At 42.2% G+C, this 13,191-nt stretch overlaps 1 pseudogene; it reads left to right on the forward strand.

Moving 5' to 3' along the window:
* The first annotated feature begins 6,629 nt into the window (after positions 1-6,629).
* The window catches only part of LOC105552998, a 6,889-nt pseudogene continuing 327 nt past the window's right edge, over positions 6,630-13,191 (forward strand).

Genomic DNA, 13,191 nt, shown 5'->3' on the forward strand with positions numbered 1-13,191 from the left:
GAAAGAAAAATGTTTACAATTATCTAATTTAATATTTGATTCTTGGGGGGAGGTTCCAAGATGGCCGAATAGGAACAGCTCCAGTCTACAGCTCCCAGCGTGAGCGACGCAGAAGATGGGTGACTTCTGCATTTCCAACTGAGATTCCAGGTTCATCTCACTGGGGCTTGTTGAACAGTGGGTGCAGCCCATGGAGCAGGGCGGGACATCGCCTCACCCGGGAAGCGCAAGGGGTTGGGGAATTCCTTTTCTTAGCCAAGGGAAGCCTTGACAGAAGGCACCTGGAAAATCGGGACACTCCCACCCTAATACTGTGCTTTTCCAACGGCCTTAGCAAAAACCACACCAGGAGATTATATCCCACCACGCCTGGCTGGGAGGGTCCCACACCCACGGAGTCTCCTGTGAATCCTCCTGCTGTTGAATGTCATTCCTGACCATCAGCCCTGAGTCAACAACCGTGTTTCCAATGTGCTAGTCATTCTCATTCCCTTTGTCCACTGCACCTGGCGTTGTTCTCATCTGTTACTACATTTACTCCTCCCATCACTCATACCACCAAGCAACTATATAAAAAGCAACAACTTAAAATAATGACGCGCAAGACCTCCAGGTTCTGTGCCTACTACTTTGGTGGTCAGTCGAATGACCAGATGCCTCACACTACTTTATTAGAATGGGCTCCTAATCTTATAATTGCTTTGCATGGTCTAGGCTTTGCAGTGAATTACGTGTGATAAAGTGACTAAGTCTCAATAAATTAATACTCTCTTGGTATTGGAAACTGTTTTGGCCCTCAAGTTTTTTTTAGTGTTGATTATTTATTTGGAGAAAAGTTTGCATTTCTGTTATGTGAACAAAGAAACAGATTTTGCATATATGAGCCAAAACCTATGTTAGAGAAAATGCCAAATAATTCATTTTTTTCCCCAAACGAGTGCCCACTTTACCTGTTGGCAAGTTTATTGAGACCAAACAATAATTTCATTTTTTTTTTTTTTTTGAGACAGAGTTTTGCTCTTGTTGCCCAGGCTGGAGTGCAATGGTGCAATCTTGGCTCACTGCAACCTCCGCCTCCTGGGTTCAAGTGATTCTCCTGCCTCAGCCTCCCTCGTAGCTGGGATTACAGGTACCCACCACCACGCCCAGCTAATTTTTTGTATTTTTAGTAGAGACAGGATTTCACTATGTTGGCCAGGCTGGTCTCGAACTCCTGACCTCAGGTGATCCACCCACCTCAGCCTCCCAAAGAGCTGGGATTACAGGCGTAAGCCACTGTGCCTGACTTGAATTTCTTTTTCTTCTCTCCCTCTCCCTCTCCCTCTCCCTCTCCCTCTCCCTCTCCCTCTCCCTCTCCCTCTCCCTCTCCCTCTCCCTCTCCCTCTCCCTCTCCCTCCCCCTCCCAACAGATTCAAGTCCCAGAGACGGGATGAGAGCTCAGTTTGCGTGTCCTGGGAATTCCTTGCTCACTGACCATTTTTGGTTACAGCTGAGCACACTGATGACTTGACTTCCAAATGTTAAGATCCTGTACTTTCGAGGTTTCATTATATTTGCAGTGGATCTGTGACTAAACCATTTTCCAATAAGGGCTGCTACAAAAATCGTGGGCATGGTATGACCCACAGATTGGAAAGCATGACATGTAGAACTACTCCAGGTCAAGCTTCCCATGACACCTGATCTACGGAAGAAGGTGGAATATTTGTAAACATAGATGAGGCTCACAAGGAAGGACAATGAGATGGTTCAGGAGGAAAGGGCAGATGGAGTGAGAGTCAATACATTTAGCTTAAAATGTTTAGCCAGCATCTGAACCAAGACGATGTATACAAAGAAAGACATGCAAGATGGACTTCAAGAAGAACCAATTCGATAAATTCTAATCCACTAGGAAAAAATTATTTTTCATTTAAGTTGGAAAACATAATTGCCTAATTTAGCAATTGCTAAGTTATTAGAATAAACAATAACCAGAGAAGATCTCCCTCAGCAGGGTATAAAAGGGGATATAGGGCGAGATTTCCAGATTTTAAAAATATAACATTTTGGAAACCCACTTAGCACCTCCTCCCTCTGACACCATGGCCAGCTCTTGTTGTGGCTCTGTCTGCTCTGACCAGAGATATGACCACGGCCTCTGTCAGGAGAGCTGTTACCACCCCAGTTGTTGCCAGATCACTTGCTGTGGGACCACCTGGTGCTGTCCCAGTTGCCACAGGCCCCAGTGCTGCCAGTGCCTGTGTTGCCAGCACCCCCCCACTACTGCCCCAGCTGCTGCAGTTTTAGTTCCTGCAGACCTTCTTGCTGTATCTCTAGCTGCTGTTGTCCCTCCCACTGTGATTCAAGCTGCTTCCATCCTATCTGTTGCCAGACGACCTGCTGCTACCTCAGCTGCTGTGTGTCTAGCTGTTGTCGCCCTAGCTGCTGTGTATCAAGCAGCTGCTGCCCTTTCTGCTGCCAGACCACCTGCTATAGAACAACCTGCTGCCACCCCATCTGCTGTGGCCATTATGATCATTCAATGTCCTGCTCTAGGTCCATGAACCTTCTGGTCTTGATCCTTCCTTCCAGGCAGAGAGCATCTATTCACAGAACACGTGGACTTCTTGATGTCATGAACTTACAAACAGACCCATGCACTGATTCAGAAAACCCCAGGCTCCGTATTATTTATTCTCTTTTATAGGAACTTTTATTGCTAGTGAATCATAATTTACAGCCAGATTTTGCATCAGATTGTTTTAGAATTTCTAATTCTGATTCAAAATACAGAAGTCTTCTAATATTCCCCTTCTAGCTTTTTTCTTCCTAATGTTTTTCTGTGGAATCCATTTTCATGTGGAATTGTCTGATGATCTCCAATAAAACTTCTTATCATTCAGAGGCACCAAAATTGCTCATCTCATTATTTGTTAATAATGAAATGGTCTGTGCATATTTCTATCTCTTTTCCTGTGCAACACAGGAGTACATGTTATCAGGAGACCGTACAATAGAAAAATTAAAATGGTATTCACCGGTGAGATTTTAATCCAAAATGGAATTCAGTTCCACAGCAAAAATAGGAAAATGTTTACAGGGAGGCATCACTGAACATAACACATGTAACATGAGACCTGTGAATTGCAATTGTCTCCAAAAGAGAAAGTCCTCAATAAACTACACTCCGTGAATTGATTTAAACCAATCTACATAGTGGAAGCTCAGTGTATACAATAGTCCATGGACTTGAGAATTAGAGCTTTGGCTGAATTCTGATTGTACTGCACACCAACAATGGTCTTGGATATGTCGCTTCAACGCTCTCAAACTAGGATTGCTTTTCTCTAGAGAACGGATCACAATGCCTGCTTATTAAGATGTTCATAAAAACTCAACAAATAAAGGTGCATGGTGGGGTCATGAAAGAATGCTCCCTTTTACTTCCAAGTAGCATCATATGTATGCCTGTGTGTGTGTTACTTTTTATTTCAAAATAACTATAGATTCAGGGCCAGGCGCGGTGGCTCATGCCTGTAATCCCAGCACTTTGGGAGGCCGAGGTGGGCGGATCATGAGGTCAGGAGGTAGAGACCATTCTGACTAACACAGTGAAACCCTGTCTCTACTAAAAATACAAAAAATTAGCCAGGCGTGGTGGCACGCACCTGTAGTCCCAGCTACTTGGGAGGCTGAGGCAGGAGAATTGCCTGAACCTGGGCGGACAGAAGTTGCAGTAAGCCAAGTTCACGCCACTGCACCCCAGCCTGGGCGACAGAGCAAGACTCCGTCTCAAAACAAAAACAAAAACAAAAACACACAAACAAAAAACAATAAAAATTAAAAACTAAAAACAAAAAACAAAATACTATAGATTCACAAAAGTTTGGGAAAGAAGAGCAGCAAAGTTTCATGTACTCTGTACTCAGGTTTCCCTGATGATTAGATCTTACATAACCACAGCACATATCAAACTCCAGAAACTGACCTTGGTACAATCCACAATGCTTGTTCAGATTTTACCAGTTTTACATGCACTTGTGTGTGTATGTCTGTGTGCAGTTCTATACAATTTTATCATGTGTATAGATTTGTGTAACCATCATCACCATCAGATACTGAATTGTCCCATCTCCAGAAGGTCACACCTCTTCCTCAAAGTCATCGTATGCAACCCCTGGAAACCCCTATTCTGTTCTCCATTGTTATAATTTTGTTTTAAGAATAAAATAAAATACAGAATCTTGTAATATGTAATCTTTGGTTGTTGGGATTTTACCATCAGCATAATTCTCCTGAGATCCTCCAAGTTATATCAACAGTTTATTCCTTTTTATTGCTGAGTAGTATTCCATATTGAAAGGCATTTTAGGTGTTTCAGGTTCAGATTTATTTATTTAGAAAAAATGTATTGAGACTTTCCAATTGTAGGTGAAATTTGCCACTTTTTAGTTGCAAAACATTCTACTTCTAATATTCTTGAAATTAGTAAATTCTACCGTATTTAAAAACTTCTTCATCCTTAAGGCTTTAAAAATGTTCGTAATAGGCCAGGCGCAGCGGCTCACGCCTGTAATCCCAGTACTTTGGGAGGCAGAGGCGGGCAGATCACCAGGTCAGGAGATGGAGATCATCCTGGCTAACATGGTGAAACTCCGTCTCTACTAAAAACACAAAAAACTCGCTGGGCATACTTGGGAGGCTGAGGCAGGAGAGTCGCTCAAACCCAGGAGGTGGAGGTTGCAGTGAGCTGAGATGGCACCACTGTTCTCCAACGTGGTGACAGAGTGAGACTCCATCTCAAAAACAAAAAAAAAAATTAAAAAAAAAATTATACTCCATCTACCACTCTGTGTAATAAAATAGGTACGATTTAGGTAGAATTTATTTAATTTTTGTGTACAGTCTTCACGTGAATTATCACTTCTGTTTCTCCAGACTATAAAATTTAGCAGCAAGTACATACAGTGACTTTTTTCCTGCTTTTTTTTTTTTGAGTTTCTTTAAAAAAAAATCCAGTGTGCTGTCTATAGGAATTTCTCATCATGGTTCATGCTCTATTGCTCCATTATCATTCATATGGGACTGTCGGTTTTGGTATTAGAGCCATCTAAAAATTTTCTCTATCTTGATAGGTGGGAGGGTAACATGAATGTATCCATTTATCAAAACTCAACACATAGTACATTTTGGATTTGTGCCTTTCTGCTTATGTAAATTTTACAAAATTATAGGAAATAAATAAAAAAATAAAAATATTGATTTATGAATAAATCTACCACATTGTTACATTAGCTAATTTCCTTTAAGCCCAATTCATTTTTTTCAAAAACTTGTTTTTTGAGAGCTGGGGTCTCACTATGTTGCCTAAGCTGGACGTGACCTTCTAGGCTCAAATGGTCCTCCTGCCTCAGCCTCCCTAGTAGCTGGGACTGCAGGTGTGCACCACTGTGCCTGGCTAATCTAAGCACAATTATTTTAGTTGAATTACACTACTATGACCTCCTTTGATCTCATTTTAATGCATTACATTACAATTGTGTGTGTGTGGTCCTCATAATAAACTGTGAACTCACCCGAAGGAGAATCTGCATCATGTTTGTAATCCTAATGGCGTGCAATACGTGTCTCTCTAATTATCCATTTAACAAATCTGTGGTACAAACAACACAAGTCCTCTATCTCAGAGCTTCTGCAAAGCTTGAATGACCAGAATAAAGCAGGCGGTCTCTAAGTGTGGTCCCTGGACCTTCAGTACCAACATCATCTGGGCTGTAGATAGAAATGAAGCTCTTCCCAGCAATCGGAAGCTGAGGGCAGGCCCAGTACACAGTGTTTCAATAAGCCCTCAGCTGATTCCGATGCATGGCCAAGTTAGACTACCACTGCGGGGTAAGTAGAATAAAAATAAAGCAATGTCTTCCAGAATCCAAGAGACCAGCTGGAGAGACATGATACCAACATACAAGACACCACAGTAGCAATTTAAGAAACTGTGACCTTGCAAGTAACACCAACTATACAAATGCGTTGCCTGTTAGGATATAAGGATATAGAACATGACCCCAAATTCGAAACACTCAAACCCATTCCAGTGGTGTACAGGTCACCAACTATCACACAGGTAGGGCTGTTTCCTTTCCTTATGGCTAAAAATGACCCACAAAATAAGACATTTTCCTCTTGTTCCGGGTCAAATGCCACACTGACCAGATGGGCTTTCCTCCCTGTTGGTCATTGCAAGAAACTGGAAGTGTGACTCACAAAATTCTATCCTGGTAGAGGATGTAGAAGGGGAGAGTGAGAAACGTAATTCTAAACCCAGATTATCACATGACAGCTCTCTATGGAGGAAGATGAAGAAAATGTGATCTAGAAGATGTCATCATCATGAATCAGGGGGAAAGGAAGATGGGATAGAGCTTATTACAGCTGGATAAGAATGTTTTGTTTCCAACAGGTTTAAATCATTAAATGGACATACATTGTCTAATCTAATAATTATTTAGTTTTTAAGTAAACAAAAACAAAGAAAATGTGACGACAGGAAAATGGGGCAGTATAGAAGGGGATGTGGCCCAAGGACACTTCTGAACTCCAGAGCCTCATTCTTCTGGAAACCTACCAAGAACCTCCCCCCTGACAACATGGTCAACCTCTGTTGTGGCTCCATCTGTGGAGAACTGTGACCAGAACTGTGACCAGAACTGTGGCCAAGGCATCTGTCAGTAGAGCTGCTGCCAGACCACCTGCTGCAGGACCACCTTCTGCCGCCCCAGCTGCTGCATTTCCAGCTGCTGCAGGCCTTCCTGCTGTATCTCCAGCTGCTGCAGACCCAGCTGCTGCCAGACCACCTGCTGCTGCTGGACCACCGGTTGCTGCATTTCTAGCTGCTGCAGGCCTTCCTGCTGTATCTCCACCTGCTGTCACCCCAGTTGCTGCCAGACTTCCTGCTGCAGGACCACCTGCTGCCGCCCCAGCTGCTGTGTGTCCAGCTGCTGCAGGTCCCAGAGCTGCCAGTTTGTGTGCTGTCAGCCCACGTCCTGCCGTCCCTCCTGCTGTATTTCTAGCTGCTGCTGCCCCAGCTGCTGTGAGTTCAGCTGCTGCGGCCCTTCCCACTGCCAAACCACCTGCTGTAGAACAACCTGCTTCCACCCCATCTGCTGTGGCAGTTCTTGCTGCTGAGTGACCTGCTCTGGATTTGTGCACCTTCTTTCCCCCATCCTTCAGTTCAGGCAGAAAGCGTCTATTCAGAGAACATGAGGACTTCCTAATATCAGGAACTTACAAACCGACCCAAGCACTGATTTGGAAAACCTGGATCTTCTAAGGTTCCCCTTCTAGATTTTTTTTCCTAATATTTTTCTGTGGAATGCATTTTCTTTGAAATTGCTTGATATTCCCCAATAAAACTTCTTAGCTATCAAAGGCATGAAAATCGCTCATCTCTCATTATTTCTTATTAATAAAATGGTCTATGTACATTTCTTTTTCTGCACCACAGAGCAGTACATGTCAGGGGCCTTTATAATTAAAACATTAAATTGGTATGCACCAGTGAAATTTTAATCAAAGCCAGAATTAAGTCTCATGGTAGTAGTAGGAAAAGAATTTTAAAAAGGCATATTTCAACCTAACACATGTAACGTGAGGGCTATGGATTGCAAGTGCCACCAAAAAAGTCCTTAATAAGCTACATTCATTAATTAATTTAAGCCAATTTAAATAGAGGAAGTTCAGTGCAGAGGATATTCCATGGACTTTGGAATTACAGCTGAGGTTGAACTCTGTGCTGCGTAACAACTACGATCTTGGACATGTTACTTCAACTCTTCAATCTAGGATTCTTTCCTCTAAAGAAAGGATCACAACAACACAAAAGTCTATTAAGGTTGACATAAAAATTCAGTGAGATCAAGGTCAAGAGATTGAGACCATCCTGGTTAACAAGGTGAAACCCTGTCTCTACTAAAAATACAAAAATTAGCTGGGTGTGGTGGTGGGCACCTGTAGTCCCAGCCACTCAGGAGGCTGAGGCAGGAGAATCGCTTGAACCTGGGAGGCAGAGATTGCCGTGAGCCGAGATCGCGCCACTGCATGCCAGCATGGTGACAGAGAGAGACTCCATCTCAAAAAAAAAAAAAAAAAAAAAAAAAAATTCAGTGAGATAAAGGTGCCAGGCAGACAAATAAAAGCATGCTTTCTTTTACCTCCAATTAATTTGTTTTTTTAAAACTTTTTATTTTGAAATAGCTACACATTAACATGAAGTTGAATAAAAGAAAGTATGACAAAGTACCATGTACCTTTCACCAAGTTCCCCCAATAGTCACATCTTTGATTACTGTAGTATATGTCAAGTCCCAGAAATTGACATTGGTACAATCCACAGAACATGTTCTGATTCTACTAGTATTACCTGTTCTCGCATGTGTGCCTGTATGTGTATGTGTGTAGTTCTATGCAATTATGTGTATAGATTTATGTAACCACCATCACGATCCAGATACAGAACAGTTTTGTCTCCATAAGGCCGTACTCACGAACCCGTCCACTCATCGTCCCAACACCTGGCGACCATCATTCTGTTCTCCATCTCTATCATTTTATTTCAAAGATGATGTATATATGGACTCTTATAGTATTTAATCTTTGGTTATTGACTTTCTTTTGAGCCTGCATAATTCCCTTGATATCATACAAGTTATTGAGTGTATCATTTGTTTTTTCCTTTTTATTGCTTATTAGCAATAAAACGTTTGCTTTCGTTTGTTCCTTTTTATTGCTTAGTAGTATTCCAAGACATGGGTGCAGCATAGTTTGGTTTGTTCAATCATTTTCCTGTTGAAGGGCAACTTGGCTGCTTCAGGGTCAAATTTTAAAATTTATTTATTTAGAAAAATGTATTGCGGCTTCCTACTTGTGGGTAAAATTTGCTGCTTTTTAGTTGCAAGACACGCTGTTGAATAGTAGTATTCTTGGTATTCTTGGATTTAGTAAATTTATCTTTATTCTCTTTATCTCTTGACTTTAAGGCTTTTAAGAGTTTCTTTTTTTTTAGATGGAGTCTCGCTCTGTCGCCCAGGCTGGAGTGCAGCGGCACGATGGCTGCTCATTGCAAGCTCCGACTCCTGGGTTCACGCCATTCTCCTGTCTCAGCCTCCTGAGTAGCTGGGACTACAGGTGCCCACCACCATGCCTGGCTAATTTTTTTGTAGTTTTAGTAGAGAAAGGGTTTCACCGTGTTAGCCAGGATGGTCTTGATCTCCTGACTTCGTGATTCGCCCGCCTCGGCCTCCCAAAGTACTGGGATTACAGGCTTGAGCCACCGTGCCTAGCCAAGGCTGTTAAGAGTTTCTTAGCCAACCTTCTATTTCTTTGTGGACGAAAGAGTTCTAACATTTTAGTCTTTCTTGTAAGGGTATCACTCTTTTCTTATGATAATCTAAATACACTTTTCTGGGTAAACATTAGCTTATGTCTCAGTTAAATTTTGAAATGAACATAGGCACAAAACAGGCAAAATGCGTTGCCAGAAGTATAAAAATGCAGGTTGTATTTATTCCTGTGGCCTATGTAATTATGGCTAATATTTAGAGGACTTCGGTGCATTTAGCACTAACCTGGTAATATGGTTGTTGGGAAAAATAATTTTCGAAGAGTTTATATCACTCTTTTAAGTCATAATTTATGTAAGACAGAAATATCTTTCAGGCATTTGTGGCTGGGTATTTTATTTTGAATTGTTTCTCTCCTAGGATGAGCATGTAGGGAAAATTACTATGTCTTATAGGAATCCATACTCCTAAAAATGGGATTTTACATGACTGAACCTGAGGACAATTATACATTTTAAAAGATGAGCATGAACATGGATAGCAGGGATAAAGGATAACAATGAGTCATCAAGTAAAAGGGAATAAAAAAAAGTCATAAATGTATAGGTTTGTAAACTGGAAGTCACGTTAGAGATATCTAACCCAGAGATTTTCAAACAGTGAAGTTTGCCATCAAATAGAGTCCAGAAATGGACTTGAAAGTCTATACAAATTAACTATATCCTAAAGCTAGTGTCTTAAAAGCAGTATGGAAAGGATTATTTCAAATATACTATAAAGCAGGTAGTCAAATTCCGGAACAAAGAAAGAAGGAAAGGGAAAAAAGGAAGAAAGAATAAAGGAAATGAATGAAAGATGTACAGAATGAAGAAAAAAGGAGAGAATTTCATTTGTTAAATCAAAACAAATTTCATTCAGATAAAATATTCAACGTAAAAATGAAACTGTTCAGTGACCACACCTAGCCGTGGATCCCAGCCTGTAGCCACACATCAACAAAAGCCCAGGCAGCAGCCCCACTGAACCTCAGGGCCTGGGCAGGAGTTTTACCCACCCAGAGACCCCCAAGAGTAAGCCCTGCCTGTTCACAAATGCTACCATCTTCACCGTCCAGAATCCCAGGCTGGGCTGACTGCTGAGAGCCTTTCCCTGCTGAAGGGAACTTGGAAAGTGTAGAAGAGGAGACTGTCCTCAAAGGCACAAACACCAATGTGAGATTGCAAGGATTTTACACACACACACAAACACACACACATACACTGAAATATTATTAGCCATGAAATGAAGAAAATCCTGTCATTTGGGACAACATGGATGGACCTCGAGGACATTAAGCTAAGGGAAATAGGTCAGACAATGAAAGACAAATCATCTCATTTACATGTGGAATCTAAAAACTCATAGAAACAGAGGGTAGAATGGTGATTGTCAAAGGTTGTGGATAGAGGAAATGAGGAAATGTTGGTCAAAGGGAGAAAATATTCATTTATAAGATGAATAGGTTCTGAGGATCTAATGTACAGCATGGTGACTATAGTTAATTACACTGTATTGTATATTTGAAATTTGCTGAAAGAGTAGATCTTAAATGTTCTCACGATACACACTCAAAAAAATGGTAACCATGTAAAGTGGTGGAGGTGTTAACTAATTTGATTGTGGTAATAATTTCATAATATATACATATCAGAGCATCAGGGTGTATGCCTTATATACATACAATTTTATATTTCAATTGCAGCTCAGTAGAGGTAGAAAACATGAAATTGTTAAAGTACTAGAAGAAATCATGAGAGATTCCTAAGCATAAACTAAATTTATCTTAATGAAAACACACACACACACACACACATCATAAAGAATAATAAATAGTATAAAGTGATCTCTACTGAGTCATCAGCAGGCACCAATCGTCACGGCTTCTCAAGGGCATGATTCTTTTCCAGAATACAAGGTCTCCTGGAAATCTTAGAGTTGTTCTCGTACACCACAATGGGGCTCACAGGGTCTTAATCCCACAGCATCATGGAAACCACTTTCGTCCCTTAATAAAATACGATGGCTGGGTACATCAGAGCCAGAGAACAGTGCAGGCTCAGAACACCAGCCAGCACACCAAGCAGGGGTCCACTTGGGAGCCCAGGTTGTTTTCACCCCAGTTGAATCACCTGGAAATTAGGGACAGGGAAGGAGTAGGAACTGGCTAGGAACATAGCAGCATTGTAAGAACACCACAATTTGATTTATTAGACTTGTAAGCAACTGAGAGCAGAAAGGGAATCTCTATCATTCATCCAATCCCTTCCATCTGGCTCTTGGATCTCCCTTAGAAACACCAGCTTACACTGAAACCCCTCCCCTGATTATCTGCAGAGGCGGCCCAGTTCATAAAACATCTCCATCATGGTGAGTCAGACATTTTTCCACCCGCTTCCCTAGGTTCCTTGACTCCTCAAGGGTGGGATGAGTTGACGAATTGACAACATTGCACATTTTTGAAATGATAGTCAGCCATCCCTACATGAAAAAATATAGGCTGATATCCCTTGTTCTTGATATCTGTTTTCTGCTTTCTTTCTCTCTCTTCATTGATTTATTTTTTGAAAGCAAAGATGCAAAGTGTGAAACTGGATCAACAACTTCTATAAGGAAGCAGCAGAATATAGGGCATCTTCAAGGCCCAGCAATTCAACAGAGAAGGCAAGAGGGCTGGGAGTGAATTAGAGCAAGACAAGGATACTGAGTCATCCAACTTGGGTTGGCAAGAAAATTTTGGAACCTGGGGAGATGAGTTCATGTGCTCTGTTAGAGCTAGGAACGCAGAAAGGCAAAGTCACAAGGAAAATCTGACCCAGGGAGCAAAAAAATGAGGGACTTGGACCTTTTAGTATAGCTGTTCTCTGAAGCCAACATTCCACAAGAGACCCTGAATCTGAATTTTGGAGGGTTGTTTCTGTGGAAAAGGAAACATCAAACTTTCACAGCTTAGTTGTCCACCTTAAAACAGCTCTGTATTTCTCATCAGAAGGTCTAGAAAATTCAGAGTGCAGAAGATGGAAAAGGGATAGGTCCTACAGTGTTCTTGTTCTCACACCAGTGGTCATCTGTTGTTTCACACTGAAACCTTCACAGGCCATCTGATCCATAATGAACGAGCCATCAGACTAAAATGTAGTTTTATCCTCCTCAGTCACCAAGAAGAGTCATGGGCCTGTAAGAATAGTAATCACCCAAGAGTAGTCATGATGTGTGAAGCAACTGAGGCTGAAGCACATAGTATGTGCTTACAGGCAGATGTCACATGGCAGCTCTAGGAGGAAGTTACAGTAAGAGAGTTACCACAGGAGTTGGTTCAGGAAGAGCTGAGCTGAGGAGCCCTAACACATTAGGGAAAGGAGATAGTGTTTCCATCTGTGTGGATGAAGTTAACCAGAACAACAAACTTGCCTAATTTGATAATTGCCTGCTTATCAGGACCACCAACAACAAGGAAAGAGTGCTGCAGCTGATGACATCAGGCCTTAGCAGGGTATAAAAGAGGATCTGGGGCAAGAAAACTTCCAAACCTTCCAAACCCATCTTCCTGGAAACCCACCCAGAAACTCCACCCTCCGACACCATGGTCAACTCCTGTTGTGGCTCTGTGTGCTCTGACCAGGGCTGTGGCCTAGAGAACTGCTGCCGCCCCAGCTGCTGTCAGACCACCTGCTGCAGGACCACCTGCTGCCGTCCCAGCTGCTGTGTGTCCAGCTGCTGCAGACCCCAGTGCTGCCAGTCTGTGTGCTGCCAGCCCACCTGCTGCCGCCCCAGCTGCTGTGTGTCCAGCTGCTGCAGACCCCAGTGCTGCCAGTCTGTGTGCTGCCAGCCCACC

This window comes from Mandrillus leucophaeus, unplaced genomic scaffold (assembly GCF_000951045.1).
Source record: "Mandrillus leucophaeus isolate KB7577 unplaced genomic scaffold, Mleu.le_1.0 Scaffold58, whole genome shotgun sequence".
Lineage (NCBI taxonomy): Eukaryota > Metazoa > Chordata > Mammalia > Primates > Cercopithecidae > Mandrillus > Mandrillus leucophaeus.